Source organism: Crocodylus porosus, unplaced genomic scaffold, assembly GCF_001723895.1.
Source record: "Crocodylus porosus isolate Cpor-Errol unplaced genomic scaffold, CroPor_comp1, whole genome shotgun sequence".
Lineage (NCBI taxonomy): Eukaryota > Metazoa > Chordata > Crocodylia > Crocodylidae > Crocodylus > Crocodylus porosus.
In genome coordinates, this window is record NW_017728915.1 from 34,752,010 (window position 1) to 34,778,066 (window position 26,057).

Sequence of the window (26,057 nt, forward strand, 5' to 3'; positions counted from 1 at the left end):
ACTTCTGTGCCTTCTGGGTGCAGGCAGAAGCGCAGCTCCCCGCTGTAACTGAAAATGTTTTGCAGGAACCGTTCTGATTTGCAATGATACCCTGGACCAAACAGAAGTTCACTGTTGGTTACAGCAGGGAGGAGGATCCAGCTGCTGGATGGGAGCTTGCAGCCAGTTTTCTAGCAGTGGTCTCTCCTCCCTCCCAGCCTGTCCCCGTGTTAGACTGGGAGGAGGGCAAGGGAGGAGAGGGAGCTCATTCTAGGGGTTCCCCAGCCAATGCTGGAGACTGGGGTGGGTGAATTAGAGCCCCACCCCACACCTCGTGGAGGGTCCAAGTCACCCATCTCACCCTCCAGCGAGGGCTGAAAACCCCCCAGACTGAACTCCCTCTGCTCCCTTTCCCCCTCCCGTTCTGAAAAGAGGTTAAGGCTTGGAGGCAGCAGAGACGGAAGACGCTGTTCTGAAACCCCTTCATCTGACCCCTCATGCAATGAGAGTTCAGGTTTTTGTCTGATCAGCCACTTTTGAAGCTGTCTGCAGCTGTGCACTTGTGTTTGGTCATGGCTATAGACTGCTTTCTGTGGCCAGATTGGGTGAAAATTGTCACTTCTGCCTGTGCCTTCTGTGGCTTAGACACAGACCCCAGGAGCTTGCATGCCTTCTTAATATCCACATGCACCAGGAAATTAATGCACTCCTGAATCTGTTTGCTTGGGGAGTTGGGTTTTATCAGCATGAGGTAAATTGCAGACAAAGGAGACACTAATACAACTTTGCAAGTTTAAAAATTAGTTCTTTTAGCAGAGTTTTTTCCCCCCTTGTTGTGAACTGTTCTCCATCATTTGGTTAATGAGCGTAGTAAGGGAGCGTATTATGGCGAGTCTCCACCAGTATGTTGAATACAGAAATACACATAGTGCTTTCTTTGAGCTAAACTGTAGGCTATCTACAGTGCTGCTGCCCCACTGAGAAAAGAGGTAGGTTTTAAAAGGCTGCAGCTTCAAGCACCTGATATTAGCTGGCTGGTCCTGAGTTGCCCAGTAATCATCTCTTATCCACATTCTTAGTGCATTAATGTTCCTGAATTCAAGAAACCTTCCATCTGTATAGACAATACTAAATAAGCTGGCTGTTGAAACAGGGAATGCTTTATTTGTACATCTGCACATTTCATGGATCCTTGTTGAAAAAAATCAAGTGCGTCCTTTCTAGAAGATCATTCAGGTTGTGGGTCTTATGGACTAGGCAAATCGTGTTTATCTACCTAATGAGAAAATGAAAACAGCTTTAAAGAGGAAGAAAGGAAAACTACTGAAAATAAGTCCCCCATCCTGCCCCCACCCTACAATCTCATTTGTTGAAAGAAATGCATATTAATTAAAAATTCAGACACTTCATTTCTGTTGCAAAGCTCCTTGCAAAAGACAAATTATTTTATACATCTACTATGTGTTAGAAGTGACAGATGAGATTAATATGCTTCTTAAATTACCATTACCAAGGGTCAATTAATAAGTGAACTAACCTTGTGAAAGTCATTTGGAAAGACTAGTTACGGGTCTATAATGGTCCCTGTCAAATTACGTAAAATTGAGAAAATGAGAAAGCTGTCAAATAAATGGCAGGCTACGATACCTACTAATTACATTCTCCGTAAGGTAAATGAGTTTCTGTGGTTGTTGGTGAAAGAAACAGGAAATAGTAAAATGGCATACCTAGATTTTGAAAGAAATGTCCTTGCATCTACAAGGTGCAGGCTTCTTGCTGTGGGCTAGGTACATTTCTTGCAAGCTGTGACTATATTTACCAGGAGTGGGTGAAAATGGGAGAAGTATTTTGAAGGCTTCATATTTGTTATGATAGCTATAATCACAATAATTCATCACCTTGGTGAATTGAGTGTCACCACGTTTTTCAGACTTCAAGGCTGTGGTATTTCTTTTTTAGTTGACCCCTTGACCTATAAAAATTAAGCAACTTATCCAAAATGAAGCCTGTGATATTAAGGGAAAGAAATCGCTGGTTCTTACTATGTGTGAAGTGACCCAGACAAAAGTGTGACACCACATTTCTCCAAGAGCGAGGCCAAGTGAGACTGAATCTTTGCTCCGTTTTTGTGAGTTGGTCACGTATCACCTTATGCAAAAAATGTGACATCCTCTCCCTGCCCACACAGCAGACACAGACAGGTGACAAAGAAGGAAATGCAGTATATGTATACAAGGACTTTGCATTTGGTTAAAGTAGAAACTGTCACGGCCTGGTTTTCACTTCTATCATCCTTGATAGCCAACCTCCCATTTAGAGACATGCCATCTAGAATGAGAATAATTTACAGGGGGTAAGGGGCTTTAAGGTGAAAGAAAAAGCAAATGGGTCATTCAAGGAAATAGGTACGGTGTGGTATAGTAATCGATTTGGGGCTCAGTTTAGCAGGCCTTTTCCCCCAACTATTAACTTTAAAATCTATTCTTTTGGCAGGTGGCAGGCTAAAAGATTTCCAGCAACAAAATCATCTGATCAGCACATTTGCAGGTAGCAAATGGGTCATATCAGCTGTCAGCAATTGCTAGTACCATAAGTGGGTTGATGCACTATATATTTCAACTCAAGCCTTTTTCTGGCTTGGCTTATTGGAACTGTGAAATCATCTAGCTAAATAATCTAGCACTTGCAAAACATCTGTTGAACTGGCACTCTGAAATAAATTAGTATCCTAAAATATGGAAAAAGGAATCCCAAATACCATTATCTTTGTGAGCATTAAAAATAAGCATTTGTTTAAATAGAAACCATGCATTTGCTTTGACAGCAACGGGAGCTATTCATTCATTCACCTAAATTTTGCTAATGTTAGTATAAAGGGACTTTGCATTTAGATGAATATTTCTGGAATCAAAGATCTTGTGGATAATTGTGCAACTGTATGCTTGCATGAAGGCTAGCTTTAGAAATGAGTTTATAAATAAGGTCTAGTCACAGAGGGAGGAAACAAAACCAAACGATCAATCAACAGCAACTACTCAAAGCAGTAGTTACAGTTCTGGTTTGCCAAATATTTAAAGTGAAATATGTTCACTTAGAATGGCTGCTGAATAATTTTGAATGACAAACGCAATTCTCAGATTTGAACTTTTTTCATGCATAACAGGAAAGGGGGCCAAAGTCCATTTGCTTGCTGCAGACAGTTCACTCATTTCTGTTGCTACTAAACTCGCATTAATGAAGCTGACGAGTTAAAGCAAGACAGCACGATGCAGAAAAAGAGCAGTTAATATCAACGTATAGGTCTGTTGTTTTATTAATAATAGTAGGATTAACTTGGTGGAACATATTCAATCTCGACTGAGACGTTTTTGGCGTGTAACGTCGTCTTAGTGAAACTCTCAAATTCTGTAATTTACCTGCCGTCAAGTTTCATTTGAAATGACATAGTCTGGCACTAGCTTAATCAGGCTCACATCAGGATTTAATGAGTTACAAATGTTGTGTCTGGTATTATGCATGTTTATAATATCTCTCCCCCCCACGCATTGGCATTCTACTCAACACAAAGCTCATACTTTTCTAACAGCTTCCTTCCTGCAGCAAAATAGTAACCGTTTCACCATTTCAGTTCTCGGTCGTCTAGGCGATTCATAGATATGTTTACTCACTTGACCTTTTGAGTGTCTGTGAATACTTTGCAACTGTTGATTCGTGTTGGGAGAAATGAGAACCAGAGAGCTAAAAACTCGTCTTTTGGGGGTTTTTTATGAACTGGGTTTCCTGCAGTTAAAAACTCCAGTTCCCTTGTTGAAAAAAAATTTCAGGGTTAAATTCACATGGCTTTAGATAATGAATGAAAAAAGGGAGGATGTTAAAAATTGTCTCTTCATAATTCTACAGCAGCTGCCTCCGTTTAAGGACACGTAATGCATCTGTAGGAGAACATACAGTGCCATCTATTGAACAGCTCTGTGATCCTACAGCCGTCTTGTTGAATAAAATGAGACAGCCCTAAGTGCAAGGTGTTTAGCACAGTGAAATTTCACTCGCTGCTACAGAGGTTAATGTGTTTTTCCTTTGTTTTGGTTTTTCTCTCTAACATACAGAATAATGCACGTAGAGCTGTTCCTTATCTTCATTTAAACTGACAAAGTAGCTGCCAATCTCGTTGTCTCGATGAGAGTGCCTGCTTGTGTCTTAGCCCTAATTATTTTATATTTGCCAGGCTCATATCTAACTTGCAATGTACATTTTCCCCTCAACACCAAACTGAACTGTTTTGTATGGGCACATCCAGCTGTTTCGTTTAGATTGACCTAAGCAGAGTTGAGTCAATCTAAATGCCCATCTGTGCAGGTATTCAGGGAAGTTTAAATCATCCAAAAAATGGTAGGCCCAATCTAAGCTCACCTGGTGACATTTAGATCAGGAACAGGTTACCCTGATCCATCAAATGCTTGCATGTGTTTGGAGAGCAGCCCCGAGCCTGGGAAGACCCGGTCACTCACCTTAGCCCCGGGGCTATACTCTTCCTACCCTCCCAACCCTATGGGAATATTTTTAGCGCCCCCCACCTCTCCCCACCCACCTAGGGACAACTCCCCCGATCCCACCAACCCCATAGACCTGCCAGCCTCCCATCCACCCAATCCTGCCTATCCCTTTCACAGTCTGGGTTACATACACCATTTTCCCTGCATGGCTTGCAAGAGCAGTGAAGACTTGTACATTTGGCTCTCGGTCTACATTGTGGTGGGTTAAAATATGCCGCAGGAATATAGACTGGGTGCAATTACCCTCTGGGAAACTACGATCTAAGACAGTGGTTCCTTCAATGTACTTGCTTTTGCCTATCCTGTTTTGTAGCTAAACCTCGAGTCTGCTGAACAAGTTGTACGTCGTGTATGCATTGTGGCCTTCATGGTACAGTGATTTATTACTTGCTCTTTTCAACATTTCTTACTGATATTGCATCTCCAGTAAATATGGATATATCACAATTTTGAGGAGAGTTGTTACCAGAGTTTGAATTCATTCCTAAATTGTTTATCCAGTAGCAATGAACTCTATTTACTGTCAGAGCAGGTCGAACTCCTTCCCAAGTGCTATATCTGTATAAAACGGTTTTCTTTGGAGAAACAGGGTCTGTATAACTGATGTATAACTACTGATGGGAGCACAAAAATCAGCCTGTTGGCATTGATTGGGGCTGAATTCCTTTCACTGTTTTGCAGTAAGCCAGCAAGTTACTTAATGGTGATGGATTGATAAATGGATACGTCCAAATAGAAATAAAGTTTCCAAATTCAGTATAAACACAATGGTAGAAACTCTTCTACCCAAATTAGGAGCAGAAGACAGTGGTACAGCATCAGTGAGTGAACTAAGGACCTTTATGCAGTTTACAAGTTGTCATTGTGTTGTTACAGATTAAGGTTAGGATTTGCTTTCCACTGTTATGTGCATTAGAGATTTAGGAACATGGAACTGGAAGGGGCCTCCTGCAATATATAACAAAACGTAAATACCTTGGGACAGTACGTTATAAACAGGGTTCTGGATTCGGTCCTAGATGGTATCAGCTCCTGATGCGTATTTCATAGTGCAGCTCTTTTGGGAGTGGAAATCCACATGTAGTCCAGCTTTGCTTCTGCCCAGTGCAGCTAGGATTGAGCGTGTGTCTGTAAGTGCTTATCGCAACTGGACCGAGGATGACAGCTGCTAAGCTTGGTTAGTGATTCCCACTGGTTGTGTCTGAGTAACTCTCATTTCATATGATTGGTAGTACAGCATTAGGGCATTTTCTATATACTAAATACTGTGTTCAGGAATTTCAGTAAGCTTCCACCCACATAGTTAAAAGTAGCTAGTGATTCTGGATCCCTCCATACTGGTGCACAGAAGATCTCATTTCCACATGCTAAATGTGCAGCATTGTGGAAGTCAACTCTTCCATCTGGAAGGGACCTCAGGAGGCTATCTTGTCCTACCACCTGCTCAGGACCATCCCCAACTAGATCATGAGGGGCTGTTGCAACAAGCTTACCTATGGAGACTTTTTTCCCCCAAATATATTCCATTTGCAATCAAACAGAGATTGAAAATATGCCAGTACTCTGCAACTGTGAAGCTTTTAAAGTAAAGAATAACTCTGCCTGCCACTACCTCAGGCATGGGGTTGGACTAGATGACCTCTCAAGGGCCCTAATTCTCTGCAATTCTATTTTGTGTATATGATGGTTTACAATTGCTGTGGTTTTTTTTAATTGTCTATTCTTGTTGGTATAATCCTGTTTTAAAAAAAAATCAGTTGCCTCACTTCTAATTGCTATTAATATCAAATAAGGTATGACTTCTTTTTTGTTATGATGTGACTTCCATTCACTCCTGGGCTTCCTTTAGTGATTATCTCTACCGTTACAAAGATGCTTCAGTCACAGCTTTGTCAAGATGACCAAATTTCCCTTAAACATCTTCCTGTGGTTTGATCGAGAAGTTCATTCCTTTTATGATTTTTTTTTTTTTACAGGTGTCAGTTATTAATTGGGAGTTAAAACAGTGCTTCCTAACAACTCAGTAGCATAGGTCAGTGCATTGTATTTCTTCTTTTTGTTTGCAATTCTTGGAGAAGATGGCATATAACATGTGGAGGACCTTTCTGTTTTATAGCAATCAAGTCTGACCCTTAATTTAATCCTTTGTGAGTGAGCGAAAGATTTTTTTCTTTTCTTTGTGAGGCACATTTTTGGTAGCAGCAAAAAATACATAGATCTGCAGCAAAACCGTAGTAAGTATATTCCTTGTATAAAGTTATTCGGTTTATTATGCTTAACCTACATTGCATTGTGGGCTTGTCTACACATTGCCCTATGGCAACTTTGTTGCTGTGACTTTCTTTCAGAAGTAGAGTAAAATCTACTAGCTGGCATACTGCATGAACTGGCACCGTGCTGCTGTGCCACTGCCATTCACCATTCAGCCGCCACTGTGTGCAACCATCCTATCCTGCCACCATGCCACCACTCTGCGCCGCCAACACTGCATGCAAGCACCCCCCTATGCTCCAGTATTTTTAGATAACTGCATTTTTACATTACTAGCACCCGGCATTCCTCACTCATGCCACATAATGGAGATTTTACTGTACTGAAGCACAATGCAGTAATTGCCCATACTGGGCTGCACACATGGCACCTACACATATTTAGCACCTACTTCACTGAAGCAGCGTGCTATAATTGGGGAGTGCGCCGCTACAGCAAAGTAGTTGCTCGTCACATGTAGACACCCGTGGATGCTACGTTGCCATGTTGTGTCACTACAGTGATGTAGCATCATGTGTAGATGTGCCCTGTAAATTAAAACTATAGTATTTATATATTTTCTGGCTCAAAGACCTCTCAGCTAAGACAAGTAAGAGCTAGGACACCAAGATCATTTTGGAGACAGAAGAGTTCATTTTAAACACCTCACTCAACCCAGAGGTACCAAAACAGGCTGACTATGGTATGTCTCTTCCATTATGTTTGCACTTGAATATTTATCCCTGAAATAAAATGTGGAAACTCAAATTAGGCATTCTGTTATGAATACTTTCATTATTAGACAAACAAAAAAAAGCAGTCTCAACCTTTGCACATTGTATACAAGAAACAATTACATGTCTGTGCCGTTGCGTTCACTAATCTATTTAAAAACACTGATACCAATAAGATCAGGTGAAAGAATTGTGAAAATATGCCCCATAGACATCCTATTGGCAAAACAACTGGGCATAATAGGAAATACAATAAAGCTGACTGTAGACAAAATCAGTAGAAACTCATTTAGTTGGAAGTAACAAGCAAAGATAAACAAATATGCTGCTACCAGTGCCTATATATTATTGTAACGATTAAGGCCAGACAAAGAATCCAGCAGGAAAATGAAACTGGAACATTCAACTCTGGGAAGCTTGGTGATACTTTTAGCCGATCACCTGTCGAAGCCCAACCTTTTCAAACTAACAGTGTTTACAAGCTCCTATTTGTGAATATTGATATTGGTGGGAGAAAAATCAATAGAAGAGCTTTTGTATGCAACTAAACTTGTAGTAGCCTACTCAGCCATGTAGGTGGAAACTACAGCATCTACACCAGTGAGTAGCGCCAACTCCAGGGGGGTGCGTGACCCGGGGCAAACCAACCCGTGTGGGGCCCCCTTAAGACTGCGTGGAGCTTATGGGACCCCTGCAAAGGCAGGGCATGGGTTGGGGTCTCCCTCGCACCTCGGGGGCCAGGTCTCCACACTTCTTCTGTGGCATGGGGTGGAGCCACCAGCACCACGAAGGGCCCCACGGGAGGGACCACAGCCTCTCAGCCTGGCTCTGTGGGGCCCGGGGCAGTCACCCCGATTCACCGTACCCTAGGGACAGCCTGGCCAGTGAGAGACCAGTTTCTAGGGCAGATGGACATTTTGAGGCAAGATTGCACAAGGTTTAGAAATGGATGACTAATTGGGCGTATTGGGTGCTCTTTGTTCAGGCAAAATATCCGCTTGAGTCAGTCGACTTTTTGCTAGAATTCTAGAAGGGACAAAGAGAGGATAAGAAGGCATTATCACATTATCCCAGTCACAGATGTGGCTGAGGCATGTGACTGCACCGCTGCTATTCCCATGGAACCGCTACTAACACGCTGGATGCGTGATCTGGAATGCAGTCCCCCGCTCAGTTCATATTGTGTGCAGAGTGAGCAACAAAGAACTAGGTTTGCTCATATATACCATGACTTCTACAAAATACCTTCTGGGAAGTTGCAATTTGTCATTTTTAAAGATTAGAGAATGGAGGTGGGTACAAGTTGGAGTTTTGGTTCTGCAGGACTTCTGACATTCTGCAGGGGGGAAAAAGAACAGGTTGTACAGTTTCAAGACAGAGAATACAATTTTATCAATCCTCAGTGGAATCCAGAAAAAAAAAAATCTTCAACATAGGTGAACTATTTTTTTGGTATTATTTTAAAATGAAATGTATCCCAAGACAACCTGAGGCTCCAATACTTTCAGTCAATTCTGGTTCCCAGGGTTTCTTGGCTTCCTGCTGCTTGCGTCCCTAATAGACTGACCTGAAGACGGTGTCAAGAAGCTCTGGGAGTCATAAGTCAAGTTGGAAGGCCTAGGAACCTGAAGTGAGCTGCAAACTTGGAGCATGGTATCCAGCGTTCCCAGACCCCTGGCTTTGCAGGAAGTAGCCTGGAAGCCCTGAAGGCACAACACAAACCAGCTTCTAGACTCCTATCTCCACCAGCTCTGGTAGATAAATTTGCATCTTACTACTGTTTCCCTACTTCTGACCAAGAAACCTATTAACTCTTGATCTTCAGCTGGTCCAAATTGGTGTAATAATTGACTTCCTAGAATGTATCAGGAAGACCTTTTCTCCACTCATTAGTGCCAATAGATTACCTTGAACAATGTGATAATAGGATGTAAAATATATGCACACACCGTGACACTTTCCTAACAGTTTCACTGACCTTTATTTCTTCTGCCTAAATAAGTCAGCTGTCTTGTTTCCACCACGCTTGGGATTTTTTGTCTGATTAAGTCTGGAGCTCTTTGTGACCCCACTGCCTCTTAACTCAAATCCCCTTTTGAGGTGGAAGTGTCATATAAATTATTATGTCCTTAGTGCCATTCATTGCTGTACCATCCCTTCAAATGGCAAGAACAGTGTGTAGCATTTGAGCACTGTTTAGAGCTATTTAAAAGTGCATTGCTATTTTTCTCTGTGTGTGTGTGTGTTTTCTTTCTGTTTTTGTTGTGCAGCACAGAGCCTAAAAAACTGGCACAGTTTGTTTTAATTCCTTATTTCAGTTTAGGTCCCCCCTTTTTCGATTTTCTTTAATTTCACATTTTTTCTTGCAGTGATTAGACTGGACTGCTTTGGTGAATCCTGATATCCTCTCTGTGTGTGTCTCTCCCTCTCTCTCTTTTCAGGGGCTCAACATGTGTTCTCTTGTGATATGGGATGATTTTAATTAGTATTTATACAATCATTCATAATGCTTTCTGTTTGTCTAAAGTGCACATGGCTTCATTTGAAGAGCATCATGATGATATAGATTTGAGGGATGTCCTTTAGTTATCATTCAGACACTCACTGGGGCTATTTTGGGATTGAACACTGAAGGTCCATAACTCCTAGATAACATTGAATGGGAAACATGCTTCAGAAGTGATTTTAACTCAATTTTTATAACTCGTGTAAACAAGCCCTAGGAACCTGCCACTTTCTATTGCAAGGACTTTGCAAATTAATTTTAGTTGCCTTTCTCTGCCTGGATGTGGAACAGGTCCTCACTGGGGGAAAAAACCCACAAGCACTGGAAAATCCAGGCAAAGGCATGTGGAGTTCTGATTTGAAGGGAGTTAGACATACAAACTTCTTAGGCACCTTTGAATATCCCAGTGGTACTTAAAGCAATGAAATCTATTTGTAAATCTGTACGTGGAAGGGATGATGACCCACCAAATAGAAAAATGACCAAGAAGTCAAGAGAGACCTGGTTTTCAAACATGGTTCTGACTTTGGCCTCGGTCAATTTACTTCACCTTTGTTTCTTCTCTCACCCTTTGTCTTTCTTGTTTAATTATACTTTTTGGTGTGGAGACTCCGCTGGGCCCAGAAATTATATTATGATATTAAAAGGAGGGCCGACCATTAACTCAGTCACCCTGTACGTTATGTTTGCTCCTCGTAAAATGCTTGCATGTTTGAGAGGGCAAACTCAAACAGATTTTCAAATATTGTCAAATCTGTTACAGATAGGTTTCCTAGCAGAGTCGAAAGCCATATATACATGTATAAGCCAGATGAGAGGCCTGCTATGAGGATGCTAAATACTAGAAATTGGACTCTTCATTTCTCTTCTGAAGGATTTGGGGGCAAATTGAGGGCAATCATTGATACCTGGAAAGGCAAATATGTTCCTCATCTCGTAACAATACAAAATAGAGACTTTCACTTATTAATTAACTCACCTTGGGTAATTCACTTAACTCTTCTTTTCTTGTGCTTCTCTATTTGAAACTCAGCATGGTCCCTGTTTCTCAGGGACTTTTTTAGGATCAGTCAGTTAATGCCCGAAATAGTCTGAAAATGCGATAAGACTCTTTGTGTGACAACCTGATGTTGTGTGGGGAAACCAAATACTACACTGATGCCAATGGGATTTTGGTATTCCCAAGGCCTCCGATCTGCAAATGCAAAAGTATTTCTTTGCATGATCCGTGTTAAAAGCACAGGCGAATAAATGCATGTGTTGATTACTTAAACATTTTGATTCAGTTTGATTGTACGGGTTATCTAGAATGAATATAATTTATTACTCAGTAACTTGGTCTGCTTTCAAGCTCTTAAAATGATCTCCAGAACTGAGTGATGGAAATACCAGATTAAGATTCTCATTTTGCATTTTGCTTTGACATACAAAAGATTCTATCAAACCCGACGATGTTTGGATTTCTGTGTGCTAAGAATCTCAAAATACGTTTTTCAAAACCAGAGTTTCGCCTTGTCTTGTAGCAAACACAGTTTCTTTAAGTATACGATTTCTTAGAGCTTCATATTTGATGCTCTGTTTTCTCTGAGATTTTTTACCACTATTCTCTATAAATCTTTCTAACACTTTCCTGTAGTGCGATCTTGGTCATAGAAAAGAAACCTTTTACATGCTGACAGTAAAGAAAATAAATTGTTCAGCACCAGATTTTAATGGAAGATGTACTTCCTGCCCCCTCCCCCAAACTTTTGAGATTCAATGATACATTGGGTTGAGGGAAAATACATTTACTGGGCAACTAATGATTACCTATTTAGATCAACGATCACCAACATTTGAGTCACAGAGGAACCTAAACATAATTCAATATATAATGGTCAGCAGGGACTTAGAAAGCTTTTGCCTTATGATTTTGCCTTATGCACAGTCCTTTACCTAACGGCATCAGATAGGCATGTGCCACCCAAGTGAGTTCCAGAAAGTATAAGGATGGTCACCGTTGGTGGTTAGGGCCTTTGCTGTCTTTTACTTCTTTTAGCCATTATATCTAGTTCAGGCAACCCCTACTTAATGCTGTTTCACTTGGTGCTTTTTTGCTGTAACCCTCATTTGAAATTGATACCTGATTTCACTTAGCGCTCAGTGAGTTTCATTATAATGCTAGCGGTTGCCATCTTGGGTCATTAAAAACAATTGCAATCACCATCTTGGGTCATCAAATAATTTCAGTTTCGCTTAATGCTTGGTTTTTCAGCAACCAATTAAGAGCGCTAAGCAGGGGTTGCCTGTATTTGGCTTACTCTAGGCCTTAGTAACATCATTAAAGACTTATTTCCATGATGCGGTAAGAAAAAATATTCCCTTAGGATTTAAAATTCTTCTGGCAATTTTTATAGTAGCCACCAGACAGAAAGCTCCAGAATTTCTACAAGTGAATCTCAAGACAGCAAATAAATTAGAGTATTTGTTTCTTGAGCTTTGCTATTATTTGTTCTAGGTCACGACCCAGCACAGCTCGTTTGCCACTTGCAGTCTTCCATTACTGGAAGGAGAAAAAAGTTGCTGCTGTTTTAAGTGCTTGCTGCTTGTCTTAACACAAAAAAGAGAGCTAGGTCCTGCTTTTTCAGGAGAACTGAGCATACCGAGCTCCGTTTGAAGACAGCAGTAATTACAGATACTTAGTACTTCTGACCTTTGGGCCATTAGTGATTTTAAAACCGTGGAAACTAAGACTTGGACAACTCTCTTGGAGTTCTCAGTACAAGGAAGGCCAAGTAGTAGTACGTACTGAGGAAAAATGTTTTCTGTGTGAAACGCGGCATAGCAAATCAAACAGTAAAATAAGTGATTGTTTAATCAAGGCAGCTCTATTGACTTAGTTATCTATTATATGAGCATGTGTGTGTGTATATGTGTGTGTCATATATGTTGGAAATGACACACGGAAGTCAAGCTGCCCCACAAAATTATATTGCGTTGTTAAGCCTCTTGCCTAACAGGTTATTTCAAAAACTGCAAAGCATCTTTCTGCCGAGTGTTGCCACAATAATAATACATATAACTCAAATTCGTAAGTGATAAGTATTTTCTCCCCCAAGAGCAAAAGTTAGTCTTATTTAATTCCTCTGATCACCTTCATGTTCCAGTTGTACCTGGGAAGGACATGTTACTGGGACCAGCCAGCCTTGTATTAAGTGAGCTTTGAAATGACTGCCCTTACTAAAAGTGAGTCACCAAACAGTCTCTTGATTGATCCTCCCGGGATCAGAGTCAGATCAATTCTGAACCGTATTAGTAGATTTGACTCAACAAGGACAAGGCCATCTAGGAAAAGGTAATGATATTCTCCATGATTTCTCTTTCCCTCACAGTATCATTTCAATTATTTTGTCCTGATAACTCACTTCCACCCATCCCACACACCCTAAATGGGTTTTTTGTCAGATGGCATCTACTTTCAAGTGCGTATTACAACTTCTTCCTCTGGAAGTATATTATCGTGCTTTTCTGCTGGGCTCTGGGTTTTGGTCTGGAACGTGAAACTAAGAACCCTAATTGTTTGCAGTCCCATCAAAAATTATACCCTTTTGAAGAGAGAAAACATTTTTTCAATTCTGGTGCATCTAAGTAAATGTGTGTGGGGTTTTTTGTTAGTTTTGTTTTTTAGTGAAGTTAGATGAAGCAAAGAATATCATTTTTCCATTTCATCTTTGTTACTTGCTTGGTACTTGCTTAGCCCCAGCTTCAAGAATCAAGGCATTCACTGATGTTGATGCTGACCTTTCATTCTCCTTGCATGAACAATGATCGGATATTTGAGAAAAAAACATTAAAAATAATGAAAAATTAGAATCTGTGGCTGTTTATAATGACATGATTAAATTCCTCCTTCTGCTCATGGAACTTTTATCAACATGTCAGCAAAGCTTTGCATCTGATGTGATCAAAGAGGCTGGAGTGACTTTTCCCTAATAAAGAATTCATTCCTTCGTAATTCTCTTGGGATTTACTAGTCTCTCTTGTTTTGAAATGCTTCTTAATTAATACACACAGTTAAAATGTAGTTGTGTTAAGATGAATGGGCTGAAATTGCTTGCATCTTTGGGACAAATTTAGGACTATGGAGCCAGATTCTGCAAATGTGACCTTGGCAGACTTTAGGACATTTGACTGAGTCAGTGGTGAAGAATGTGGCCCCTGCTTGTTTTTTGACATGTCGTTGCGCATGATGTGGCATACACATGAGATTCTGGGTTACAGATGAGGTGTGAAGGTTGTGCTTATGAGTCATATAATTTCTAAGTGTAAAATTTTCTCTCTGATTTACCTTAGCCTAGAATGCTTCATATTTGTCCACTAGAGTTGAATAATTGACACCACAGAAATCAATTAAAGTTTTGGTACTCTGTGCCCCTTTTGGTGAGTGGAGGACACTGAATCATATGTTCGTTTCACACATTATAGTATGTTCAACTCATACTATGCACTGCTTCTTTTGGTATAAAAAATAGAGAAACGTGATTGATTTTTAACCCTTTTACTCATTTGTAATGCCTATCATAATACTCTCTTCATCTTGTAGGCTGTAAATCTAACTTGCCGTGGCTTAGAGACCAACATTGAAATTGTGGACTCACTATTTACTGCAAGTTCAATGTTTGTGTATTATTTAGTTTTTTCCTAATTCTTTGAGGCCCATAGAGTTTTGCAGTTCTTTACAGGCTTATACTGATTCACATTGAGAAATATGAAGGTTTTAAAGCCATTTTCTTCCCTGCAATGGGGAAATTTAAGCATCTTTTCATAATATGACAGCGATCCGTATTTATGCTTTGAAAACATACAAGAATCATAGTAGGAATTTGGTAAAATAAAAGATTCTGCTATATTTTACTTTATTATTTTCCCTAAGAACTCATCTAGTTTTCATAGGCAATAGTAAGGGTTGGCTGTGGTATTGAGCAATCATTTCTAGGCTCTTCCATTCCCCCTGTTTTATGAGTTTTCAATTGGTTTCTTTGTGTTTTAATGAATCAACGATTTATGTCAGTATTGCATTACTATTATACGTAGCAGAGCAGTAGATTAAAAAAAAGATTATAATTTAAGAATGCCTAAGAAAAGAAATGGACAGAATTTCAGTTATGATTAAAAAGATAATATAGGCTGATAATAAGATTATTGGTAATATAACTACTAGGTGTTTCTACACATTGCTTCTAATAAGGCCTCCTTGGGTTTTTTGAAACCTAAAGGCAGCCAGAAAGAACATTTTCAGATCTCTGATAGATGTGCCAGGAATGTCAGAAAGAGAATGAATCTGAAGATTTATAGTAATGATATTTTGTTAAAAAAACCAGAGATCTACAACTTTAGATGAAACGATAAGAAAAGCTTTTATTTTGATAACTCTGTAATGATTAACGTTTCCCTGCAATTATATCATCCCAGCAAAACATGTTGGAGATAGAATATGCATGATAAAGTCAGAAAAGCATCTAAAAATAAAACAAGTGACACCTCTTGATCTGTAGCCTCTCTGTGTATAAGGAATTTAATAATATCTATTTACCAACAATTCACTGGTTTATGCTTTCAAAGCTGCCGACTAAATATTAGCTCATAAAAGGTATATTCCTGCAAGATGCTGTGTGTTCCCTGAGGGATGCTCAGAGTCTTCAATTCCTATTGACTCAGGACCTTGCAGGGTTGGACCTTGTACATTTTCCCCAGGCATGATATCTTCTGAAGTTGAAATGTAAGAGTTGAAATAATTTTATTGTTGCTTAAAAAGAAAGCATGCATGGAATTTGATCATGAATAAGTTGTGTATGTATTTATGAATAGGAGCCTGATTTTCAAAAGTAGATTCATTTTCAAGCCGATTAAAACATGTATCAGGGTAGTAACAAGGGTGCTTCAGCCAGATATTTTGTTCCATATTTATCTCTTAAGGCAGAGATTTGAAAATGGATCTAAATTCTTCCATTGGGTACAAGAGTGCCACCTCATTGACATTCTGCAACCTCGGGGTACATACAAGCATTACATTTATATCGCCCTAACCAGGGTTAGGTCAGTCTAAATGACTGCTCATGCAGGTGTTTGCAGGACTTAAATCACCCAAGAAATGGTGTGCCCAATCTAAGTTCAGGAGGTGAACTAGCTTTAGATCAATAGAGGGTTAATCCAATCTATGAAGGGTGAACCCACCTAGTGAACACCTATACAGATTCATAGTAGGGGTGTGTAAAATGGGCCATATTTGATTCGGAATCGGATTTGGCCTGAAACGGGGGACAGTGATTTGATTCGGCTGAATCCAAATCTGAAGATTTGATGCTGATTCAGAGAATCAGTGATTCAGGCATAGATACAACTTTAAATGTTTTTTCTATATACCTTGAGGTACCAGGCGCAGCGTAGGAACGCTGCAATGGTGGGGTGGATGGAGCGTCCCACAGGAGCATGTGGGGCCTTCTGCATACTCAGCGCCGGACCCAGGAGTGGGCCGGAAGTACTTGGCCCATACTTGACAGGAGGATCCTGAGTGTCCCCTCAGACCCAGGAGGCACCAGTTGCCAAGTTGGGTGGCAGGGGGAAGGTCCCCCACATGGTCTGCAGTGGACCCAGATATGGACCACAAGTGATTCTGGTCCACTTCCGGATCTGCTGGTGAGTGCGCTGGGGAACCTCCAGCCCATGCTCCTGTGGGATGCTCCATCCGTCCCACCATCTCAGCAGTCATGAGCCACCTGGTACCTGTATGTAGGAAAAAACATTTAAAGCTGTGTCTATGTCTGAGACATTGAATCTCTCTGAATCGATTTGGAGGGCTCTGATTCGACTTGGAGAGATTAAAGCGTCTCCTGACTTGCTTCAGATATAGAGATTTGGCTGCCAAATCAGGCCGAATCTCCACTGAATTGAATCGGCAACCAAAACTTTGGACAGCCCTAATTCACAGCACAGTCTCAGGCCTGGGAAAGCCAAGCTGATTCACCCTGTCCTCCGGGCTGTTGCTGTTCCTATCCTCCTGACCCTGACCAGATAATTTTATTCCCACAACTACCCCCCCATGGACGTGCCAGCACCCCCTCTGATCCCACCAGCCCTTCCCACCACTCCTGGTTCAGGTTTAGGTGCTGTAAAGTAAGCTGCCTAATCCTCAGCTGCGTGTGGTGATTGCTTGTTTGCACCCTTAGTGAGGTAAATGGGATGTTTGCCCTGTAAGGCAAAGTGTAGTCCACCATATCTAAACAAACTGTTTTCTGACCGGGTTTTTATTTAATTTAATTTGTTTTTGTTTTTTACCTTTTTCCCTTTCATACCATGTAATAAACAACTGTTTTTTTCTTCATATTTTTGTCAAGAGGAGAACCTCATAGCACCTCTCTCCTCATTTCTTTTTGTCCAGGCTGCTATTTTCTCTAAATTGTTCTTCTAAACAATGCAGGCATCTTTTACAGAGAGTCTTCTGATGCTTAGAGTGTTTCTTTATCACAATCTTATAACCCTGTGCAGGTCAAGTGGCATTACTTAGTTGGGAATTCATAAACTGAAGCACCATAGATTAATCTGACAATGTTTCTCCATTTTGAACCCGCACTTAAGAATTCATTATAATAAACCTAGGAAATATCTTTTGTGTGGACTTTGATGGAGATTGATATCAATAAGTACAGCATTTGTGTACACATTCTTTTAGGGAGTTGAGGGTGCTTCAGGTAGTAGCACTGAAGATTCCATAGACATCATTCTTCTCTAATGAATCAGTATTAAAATAATGTTCTAGTAGGCTTTTTTGAGTGCACTAATGTTGAAAGGGGTGATACGTGACTTCTTGTAAGCATTAAAATATGTTGCTTTCTACAGCAATAAGAAATGTAGATGCATCTTTATAGTTTGCTATATCCTCCCTATTTTCCCTGCCCGGTTTCAGCTGTATACACATTACTGTCCTATACTGCCTATGAAAAGATTATATATGGTTGATGGGGACTCTAGAATACCTGCTGCATTTCGGGCCAAAGATGGTTGCGTTACATTAATAGGAGAAGTCATTGTTTAGAAGAATCTAGTTATCCCTGAAACTACCCATTGAGCCAGGTGGGGGAAATTATGGAAAGCGCATAAACTGGCAAAAGATCAAGAGTCAAAATAAAAATAGTGTTGATAAACAGACCAGGAGATGTATTGATCTTTGAGATGTATTGAGAATTATATCTGCTGGAAAGTGCAGAATCAAAAAAGGCCTCCCAGGCAGAGGGAGAAGAAACTCCTGGCTAGCTCCTATAAGCCTGGCATGCGGCCATTATTTGGCCAGAGCAGAAAGAGACGTTATGTTTGTATGAAAAGCACCAGAAGGGAGACAGTATGACACTCCTTCAGCCTTCAACAGAAACCAGGACAGTGACTTGAAACAATTATAATATGAGAAAACAGAAATAGGAAGACTATTACTAAATAGTGGCAGGAATGGAGCCTCTGGTTTTTAACTGCTAGCCATGTTTGGTTATGATGACAACACTGCATGGCAGTTAAGTATTCTGAATTTGGTATTCCTAATGCCTTAATTCCTAATACCTAATTCCCAATACCTCTGAATACCTGTTTAGGTATTTAGGTTTCAGAATTAGGTATTCTGTTGAGGAGGAGGATGTAAGGATCCAAATAGAGCACTAAAAACAGATCTTTGAATAACACTACTGTCCTATAAAGTGGCTAAGCTTCTGTAATGCCATTCCACCCTCAATATTTCAGTGTTTTATCAATATATAACTGCTGGATTATGTACAGTAAGAGAAAGAAATGTACTCATATGGGTTTTAACTAACCAGGTTATGATTTTCCCAAAAATTGATGTGAACCCTTCTCAATTTCAAATTGAAAGGCATGGTCGCTATCCAGTTATGAAACCATTTCAGTTTGCTTCTGGCTCTTTGGATTATGGGTCAATTTGCCAGCTGGTAAAAGACACAAGAAACAGGTTGGCCTTGCACTCAAAATCTTGTCTACCTTACATAGTACAAAGTTAGATAAGTATATAGTTCATTCAATAAAAGAAATCACCCTAATAAATCCTTACCTATAAACAACCACTCAACACAGTCAAAAGCTTTGTTTGCCCTAAGGAAACCTGGTGATGGGGTGTGTTGTAATCTGAACAGCTACCATTTACAAATCCTGACTAACATAAGCATTATTAAAAACATGATGGATGCTACATTGTGCACCAGTATGCCAAACAGTAGTTTTGCAATTAAAAAGAAACTTTTGGGAGGGAGAAAAGATCTTTCTGATTTACAGTCCTACAGGGTTTTTTTCCTCCTGCTGAAGGCAGTCACTTCAGTTATGATAACATCAATTTGATGAAACTTTTTTTTATTATTTATAAATAAATAGCCCTTTTTTGGAGTAATTAGTGCTGAGAAGTGATTTATAATAGGTTTTAGTCTGAACTTTATTCGATGATCTGCTGAGATCCCTTCTGACCCTGAAAATCTATGAAATCTACGAAATCTTCCTCTTCCATATTGCTCGTAAAACCTCTGCCTGTTCTATTGATCTGTTTAAGTCTGCCTGACATTTATTACCCAGGCTAAGGGCATCAACCAAAAACAGATACACATTTAAAGTCTGAAATGTTCTGAAGTAGAACATTTCCTGATTGTCTTATTTTCCTAAAGGCAAGATGTATGTGCTTTCTCTAAAACTAGCTTGATTATTCTTAATTATACAGGTGAAATCATGATGAATGTCATGCCTTGTAACATTTTAAGTTGTGACATTCAGAGGGCAGTCATTCTTCTTAGCTTTTCTTGTAATAATTTAAGTAGAAAGCTGGTGCTGGTGTTCATTTACTTGCCAAAGACTTTCTATTTGGTTAACAATGATCAATTGTTCCTGCAGTTATTTTATTATTTGGGTCAACAGGTCCAGTTCCTTGTTATCACAAACATATAATACAATCCCTTTCGTAAACAGACCGAGATCCATCTTAAAACTAGTTAGGTTTTTTTGTCCCTCTACTTCTATTAAAAGGCAGCTCCAAAACCTCACTCCTCTGATAGTTAACAACTTTGTAATTTCCAGGCTAAATTTATTCATGGCTAATTTATATCCATTTGAACTTATGCCAACATTGTCCTTTAGCTTAAATAGCTCTTTTCTCTCCTTATGATAGTTCTAACTTTGCCTAATAGCCAATATAATATTTTCTATGTCAGGCACAGCAGATTAGAGGGCCAACTACCCTGGAACGCCAACACTATGCATAAAGACTGATGGTCATAAAAGTTCATAAGTTATATGCTCCAAGCTATCATTTAGAAAGTAGCCTGGAAGAAGAAGAAAAGAAAGAAATAAAACAGGTCAGCTGGCTATAAGTATCATGAAAACCTCTCAAGAAGTACAGTGTAGATAGAGACTGATAAAATTCAGTCCTCTGTCATCATAATCTGAACATGAGATCAGGGCACTTGATACTGGAAAATGCATGTTGACCAGGAAAACTTCAAAAACTGACAGGCGTGGCTCTTTATACACCCACAACCTGCTAGCTATGAATTTTCTTAAATACGCAAGATATGTCTTAAAAGCCATTTGGAACCTTGTTTTTTTGGAGGGTAAGGATAGAATGGGAAAAGAGTTTGGTTTGGTAGTTTGGGAAACAGCAGCATTACATGGAGTCAGAGAGGATTCAGAATAGTGGGACCATGAATGGATTAATGTTCTCTTGAAGTAAGGACCCTGGACTTTAGAAAAGCGGGCTTTGACTTGCTTTCAAACTCAGGGCAGGATCCCCTGGAAAGCCAGACTGAGGGGCAGAGGAGTCCAGGAGAGCTGGCTGTACTTTAGAGAAGACTTACTGAGAGTGCAGAGATAAACCATCCTGATGTGCAGGAAGATGAGCAAGTATGGCAGAAGACTAGTTTGGCTTTGCAGCTTCAATAAACTGAATCACAAAAAGGAAGTTTATAAGAAATGGAAACTGAGGAAAATAACTAAGGAAAAATATAAAAGCAATGCTCAGGCATGCAGGGAAGAAATCAGAACTCATGGTAGAGGTGATATCTTTTATTTGACCAATTAGATTTTTGCAAAAAAAAAAAATTCTTTATTTGCAAGATTTCTTTGCAAAAATCTAGTTGGTCTAATAAAAGATATCACCTCTACCATAAGTTCTTATTCCTTTTGCCTCTAGACCAATACAGCTACAACCTGGATACCTGAGATAAAATCAAGAAGGCCAAAGTACAGTTGGAGTTGCACTTTGGGATGTGAAGGTAACAAGAAGGGTTTCTACAAGTATGTTGGTAGCAAAAGGAGGATCAAGGAAAGTGTGGATCCCTTACTGCAAGGGTTTTCAACCCTTTTATAATAAATGTACCCCCAGTGGATGGACATGAAGTGTGGGGTGGGAGGTGGCATGTGACTGCATGCGGAGCCAGTTGACATACCCCCCGTTGACTATCCCTGCCTTATTGAATAGGGCAGCCATCCTTGTGACAGAGAATGTGGAAAAGGCTGAAGTATTCAATATATTTTTTACTTCAGTCTTCACAGGCAAGATCAGTTCCCAGACTAGTGCACTGGGTAGCACAGTTTGGGGATGAGGTAAGAAGTCAACAGTGGCAAAAAAACAGATTAGGGGCTATTTAGAAAAGCTGGACATATACAAGTCCATGGTGGAATGCACCTGAGGGTGCTGAGGGCGTTGGCTGATGGGATTGCAGAGTCACTGGCCATCATATTTGAAAACTTAGGGCTATCAGAAGAGGTCCCAAATGATTGGAGAAGGGCAAACATAGTCCCCATATTTAAGAAAGGGATGAAGGAGGATCCAGGGAACTAGAGACTCATCAGCCTCATCTCAGTATCTGAAAAAATCATGGAGCAAATCCTCAAGGAATCCATTTCTAAGCACTTGCAGGAGAAGAAGGTGATTAGGAACAGTCAGCATGGATTCACCAGGGGCAAGTCATGCCTGATCAACCCAATTACCTTTTTTGATGAGACGATTGGCTCTGTGGATGTGGGGAGACCAGTGGATGTGATGTACCTTGATTTTAACAAGGCTTTTGATGCAGTCTCCCACAACATTCTCATGGGCAATCTAAGGAAGGATGGGCTGGATGAATGGGCTGTAAGACAGATAGAAAACTGGCTGGAGCATCAGGCTCAGCGGGTAGTCATCAATGGTTTGTCTATTTGGCAACCAGTATCTAGTGGAGTGCCCCAGGGTTCAGTCCTGGGGATGGTTTTGTTCAGTGTCTTCATCAATGACCTGGAAGATGGCACAGAGTGCACCCTCAGCAAGTTTTCAGTTGACGCCAAGGCTGGGGTGGGGGGGGAATAGCAGGTATATACTGGAGGGTAGGGTTAGGGTTCAGAATGGCCTAGACAAATTGGAGGATTGGGTCAAAAGAAATCTCATGTGGTGCAATAAGGACAGAGGCAAAGTCCTGCACTTAGGACAGAGCAGTCCCATGAACCAGTACAGTCTGGGGGCTGACTGGCAGCTCTGCAGAAAAGGACCTGGGGGTGATGCAATCAGCTGAATATGAGCAAGTCTGGTGTGCCCTTGTGTGCCCTGGTTGCCAAGAAGGCTAACAGCATCCTGGGCTGCATTGGTAGGTGTGTTGCCTACAGGTCAAGGGAAATGATTATTCCCCTATATTCAGCACTTGTGAGGCCACATCTGGAGTCTTGTCTCCAGTTTTGGGCCCCCCACTACAGAAAGGATGGGGACAAATTGGAGAGAGTCCAGCAGAGGGCAGTAAAAATAGCTGGGGGACATGACTTATGAAAAGAAGATGAGTGAACTGAGCTTATTTAGTTTGGAGAAGAGAAGGCTGAGAGGGGATTTAATAGCAGCCTTCAACTACCTGGAGGGAGGTTTGAAAGAGGATGGAGCTGGACTGTTGTCAGTGCTGGCAGATGACAGAACAAGGAGCAATGGGCTCAGGGTGCAGCAAGGGGAAGTTTAGGTTGGATATTATGAAGATATTCTCACTAGGAGTGTAGTCAAACACTTGAACAGGTTGCCCAGAGAGGTGGTGGAAGCTCCATCAAGAACCAGCTAGGCAATACCCTGGCTGGGATGATGTAGTTGGGGCTGGTCCTGCTTTGAGCAGGGAGTTGACTAGATGTGACCTCCTGAGGTTCCTTCGTTGAGAGGGCTGTTTGTCCTGTGCCCCTGCCCCTTGCTACTGATTGACTGAGAGGGCTGTCTGTCATGCAGCACTATCCCTCACTGCTGATTAGCAGAGAGGGATGGAGCCACAAGACAGGCAGCCCTCTGAGCCAATCAGCTGCAGGGCCGGGGGCACTGCCATTTGGGCTCCTCCCCTTCAGCCAGTGCCCCCCTTCTGCTCCCCCTCCAAGTCCCACTGGGGAGGCAGCATTTTATTGTAGTAAGTTATTTGGAGGGGGGAATTTTGCAGACAATTCCTGATTTCTAGATTTCCATGAAATCATGAGTTGAATAGGTCCTTACTTATAACTGCTGACATTTGAAATATTTCTGCATCTTCACATGGCCTTCCATCCTGGTTGAACTATGGGGTGGAACCTGCAGGAAATGCAGGATCTGGTCTTAGACCCTTTGCCATTTTGGAGGTGACGAACCATGTTCCTGGCTTTTTTATGTCCTGGCCTGATTTTAACGTAGTCCAGTGCATGCATGCTTGCATGCAGCAGCATATGGGATGTTTTATGTACGTATGCATGTGGTGCTATATCCTTCCATATCATATTTGGCTCCAGCCAAAAACAAATCGAAGGTGGTTGGCATAGTGCTTACTGTAAATGAGGATTTATTTATTTGTATCATGCCAACAATATGCCAGGCTGTTTTATAAATGCACGATAGTTGATTCCTGACTCAAAGAGCTAACAGCTGAAAAGACAGGAATAGCTAAGGCAAAATACACAGGGAGCCCAGGAGAAAAGACTACCTTAAAATTGACTTATATTTTTCCAACTAACACCTGCTATTCTCAAATGGTAAGAGTGAACAGGATGTTTGATTCAGGAGAGACTTGGAAAAAAGCAGAGAAGAAATAAACAAGTGCAGCATAAGGTGCCAAGTCCCCAAGGTTAGGACAGCACACTAAGCATGGAGTAGCAAGGCAGCAAAGAAGAAAATAGAAGCATATAAAACAGCCATTGCAACTGCCAATCAGGGCAGGATGAAGGTAGCCAGGTAGGAGAGGTGACATTTAGTTAGAAATTAATTGTGAGAAGGCAAACTGGCCCAGACACTTTTCTGAAAGCAAAATTGAGGGCTTGAAAATCCTGTGAAATGAGTTTGTTAAAAAAACAAAAAACAAAACAAAAACTTCATATAGCCCCTTTCTCCAGTTTTGTTCAGAGATTAGTTTGTTAACACCTGCACAGGGCTTTCAGATGTCATGTCTTCAGGATGAGTCATAACGCAGTATGGCCAACCCCACCATGTCAAAAAGCATGAGACAGACTCTTAAAAATCAAGAGATTTGGCACGTAAATCATGAGATGCTATTTGTGAAGTGTGTGTACGCAGTTCCCAAGGCAAAGGCAGTAGGATGCAGAGCTCCAGCCTGCCTCTGTCCTGTGCACATATCTGTGGGGCACATGCTCCCCATGCCTCCCCATCCCCAGAGGCCAATTCACCCCAACCTGTGCCCCACTCCCTCCCTCACCATGGGGACCTCAATGTCCTCCCTCGTGCCCCTTCCCTCCACCCCCGCCCCTTCCCCTCCACAGACTTACCAGCTTGACACTCTCTACATGTGCCGGAAGAAAAAATCCTGAGATTTGATCACTCTGTCAGGAGATCATGAGTCAGGGTTCATTTGACTTGGAAATTGGGAGTCTCCTGATTTTTTTTTTTTTTTTTTCATGAGAGTTGGCATTGCTGATAATGCCAAGATGGCAACATGACTATTGTTTGCTTAATAAGGTGAGGAAGGACCCTCCAGTGGAGCACTGGTGTAGGGTAAATACGCATGTCCTGAAACACCCGAATCCTTGTTTCAGTCCCTGATCCTGGATTTGACAGCAAATAGTCCAGCTGCTGCTCTACTGAATCCAGTGCACAGACATGGCAGAATTCAAGCCCTGCACTTGGTATGGCAGGTCTCTGGGAAATTGTCTGCATGCGCCTGAATTACAAGTCAGATCCTCAATACTCACTTGAAAAAGAACTGTTTCTTCTGGCCATGTAATATTGCACACACTTTCCAGGGATATAAAGGTATCACCAACCCATTGTTCGGGGTAAATTTCCAACATGTTTTAAAAGCCTTTTTTAAAAATGCAGAGGAGAAGGGGTGAAGGGTGGATACCGAGGAGAGGGAAATGACATGTGTCAGGTGTTGCATCAAGGGTTACAGAGAGCAACTTTCTTTTTATGCCAAGGCTCCATAGGACCTTTGCCAAAGACAACTGTTTAGGGCATGCGGTGAATTAGATCAATTCTTGGCTGCCCTACCTGTGCCCCAGATATTTTATTGAGTGGAGGCTTTCACACGCAAAGTGGGGCAACCCCAAGGCTCAAATTAAACAGAGCCTCAAATTAAAAAAAGCATTTGGCTGTGACGATGCACCAGGAGCAATCTGGGAAATTACTAGCTAAAGCCTTGAAGTAGGGTTGGGCACCATCAAGACTACGTGGTTCAGCGAGGCATGGGCTTTGTTACGTAACACCCTTCCTCATCGGATGCTATGAATGGACTGGCAGAACAAAAGTGTTTTTTTATAGGTGAGAAAGGGACGGTGGGGATGGGACACTGATAAGAGAGGATAAGAGCGGGTTGATTAGACCAACTGAGTCACTCATTCAGTTTAACAGTAAGTGAAGTTAAAACTCAAGCAGACACACATTCAAACATGTGTTAAGTGCTCTCATGGCCCCTGCAAAGTTGTTCCCTTTCAGGCAGGGTTTATCACCGAACACTTACTAACTTTAATAACCTATTAACCGTCCATGATTTGCAGGTGAGAAGTGAACATGTGGTAAGGCCATGAGATGAACAAGGCAGTTACCAC

The 26,057-nt window shown here is 41.1% G+C and overlaps 1 protein-coding gene and 1 long non-coding RNA gene across 2 annotated transcripts in view; one reads left to right on the forward strand and one right to left on the reverse strand.

The window, feature by feature from the left end:
- Positions 1 to 26,057, forward strand: part of CDH13 (cadherin 13) — a 758,015-nt gene that overhangs the window by 411,352 nt on the left and 320,606 nt on the right. The gene's annotated exons all lie outside the window — the stretch shown is intronic.
- On the reverse strand, positions 32 to 24,629 carry LOC109310658. The gene is made up of 3 exons (XR_002101285.1): positions 24,463 to 24,629; positions 9,239 to 9,244; positions 32 to 42 (listed from the first exon to the last, which is right to left on the reverse strand). It is a non-coding gene; the product is annotated as an uncharacterized LOC109310658 (long non-coding RNA).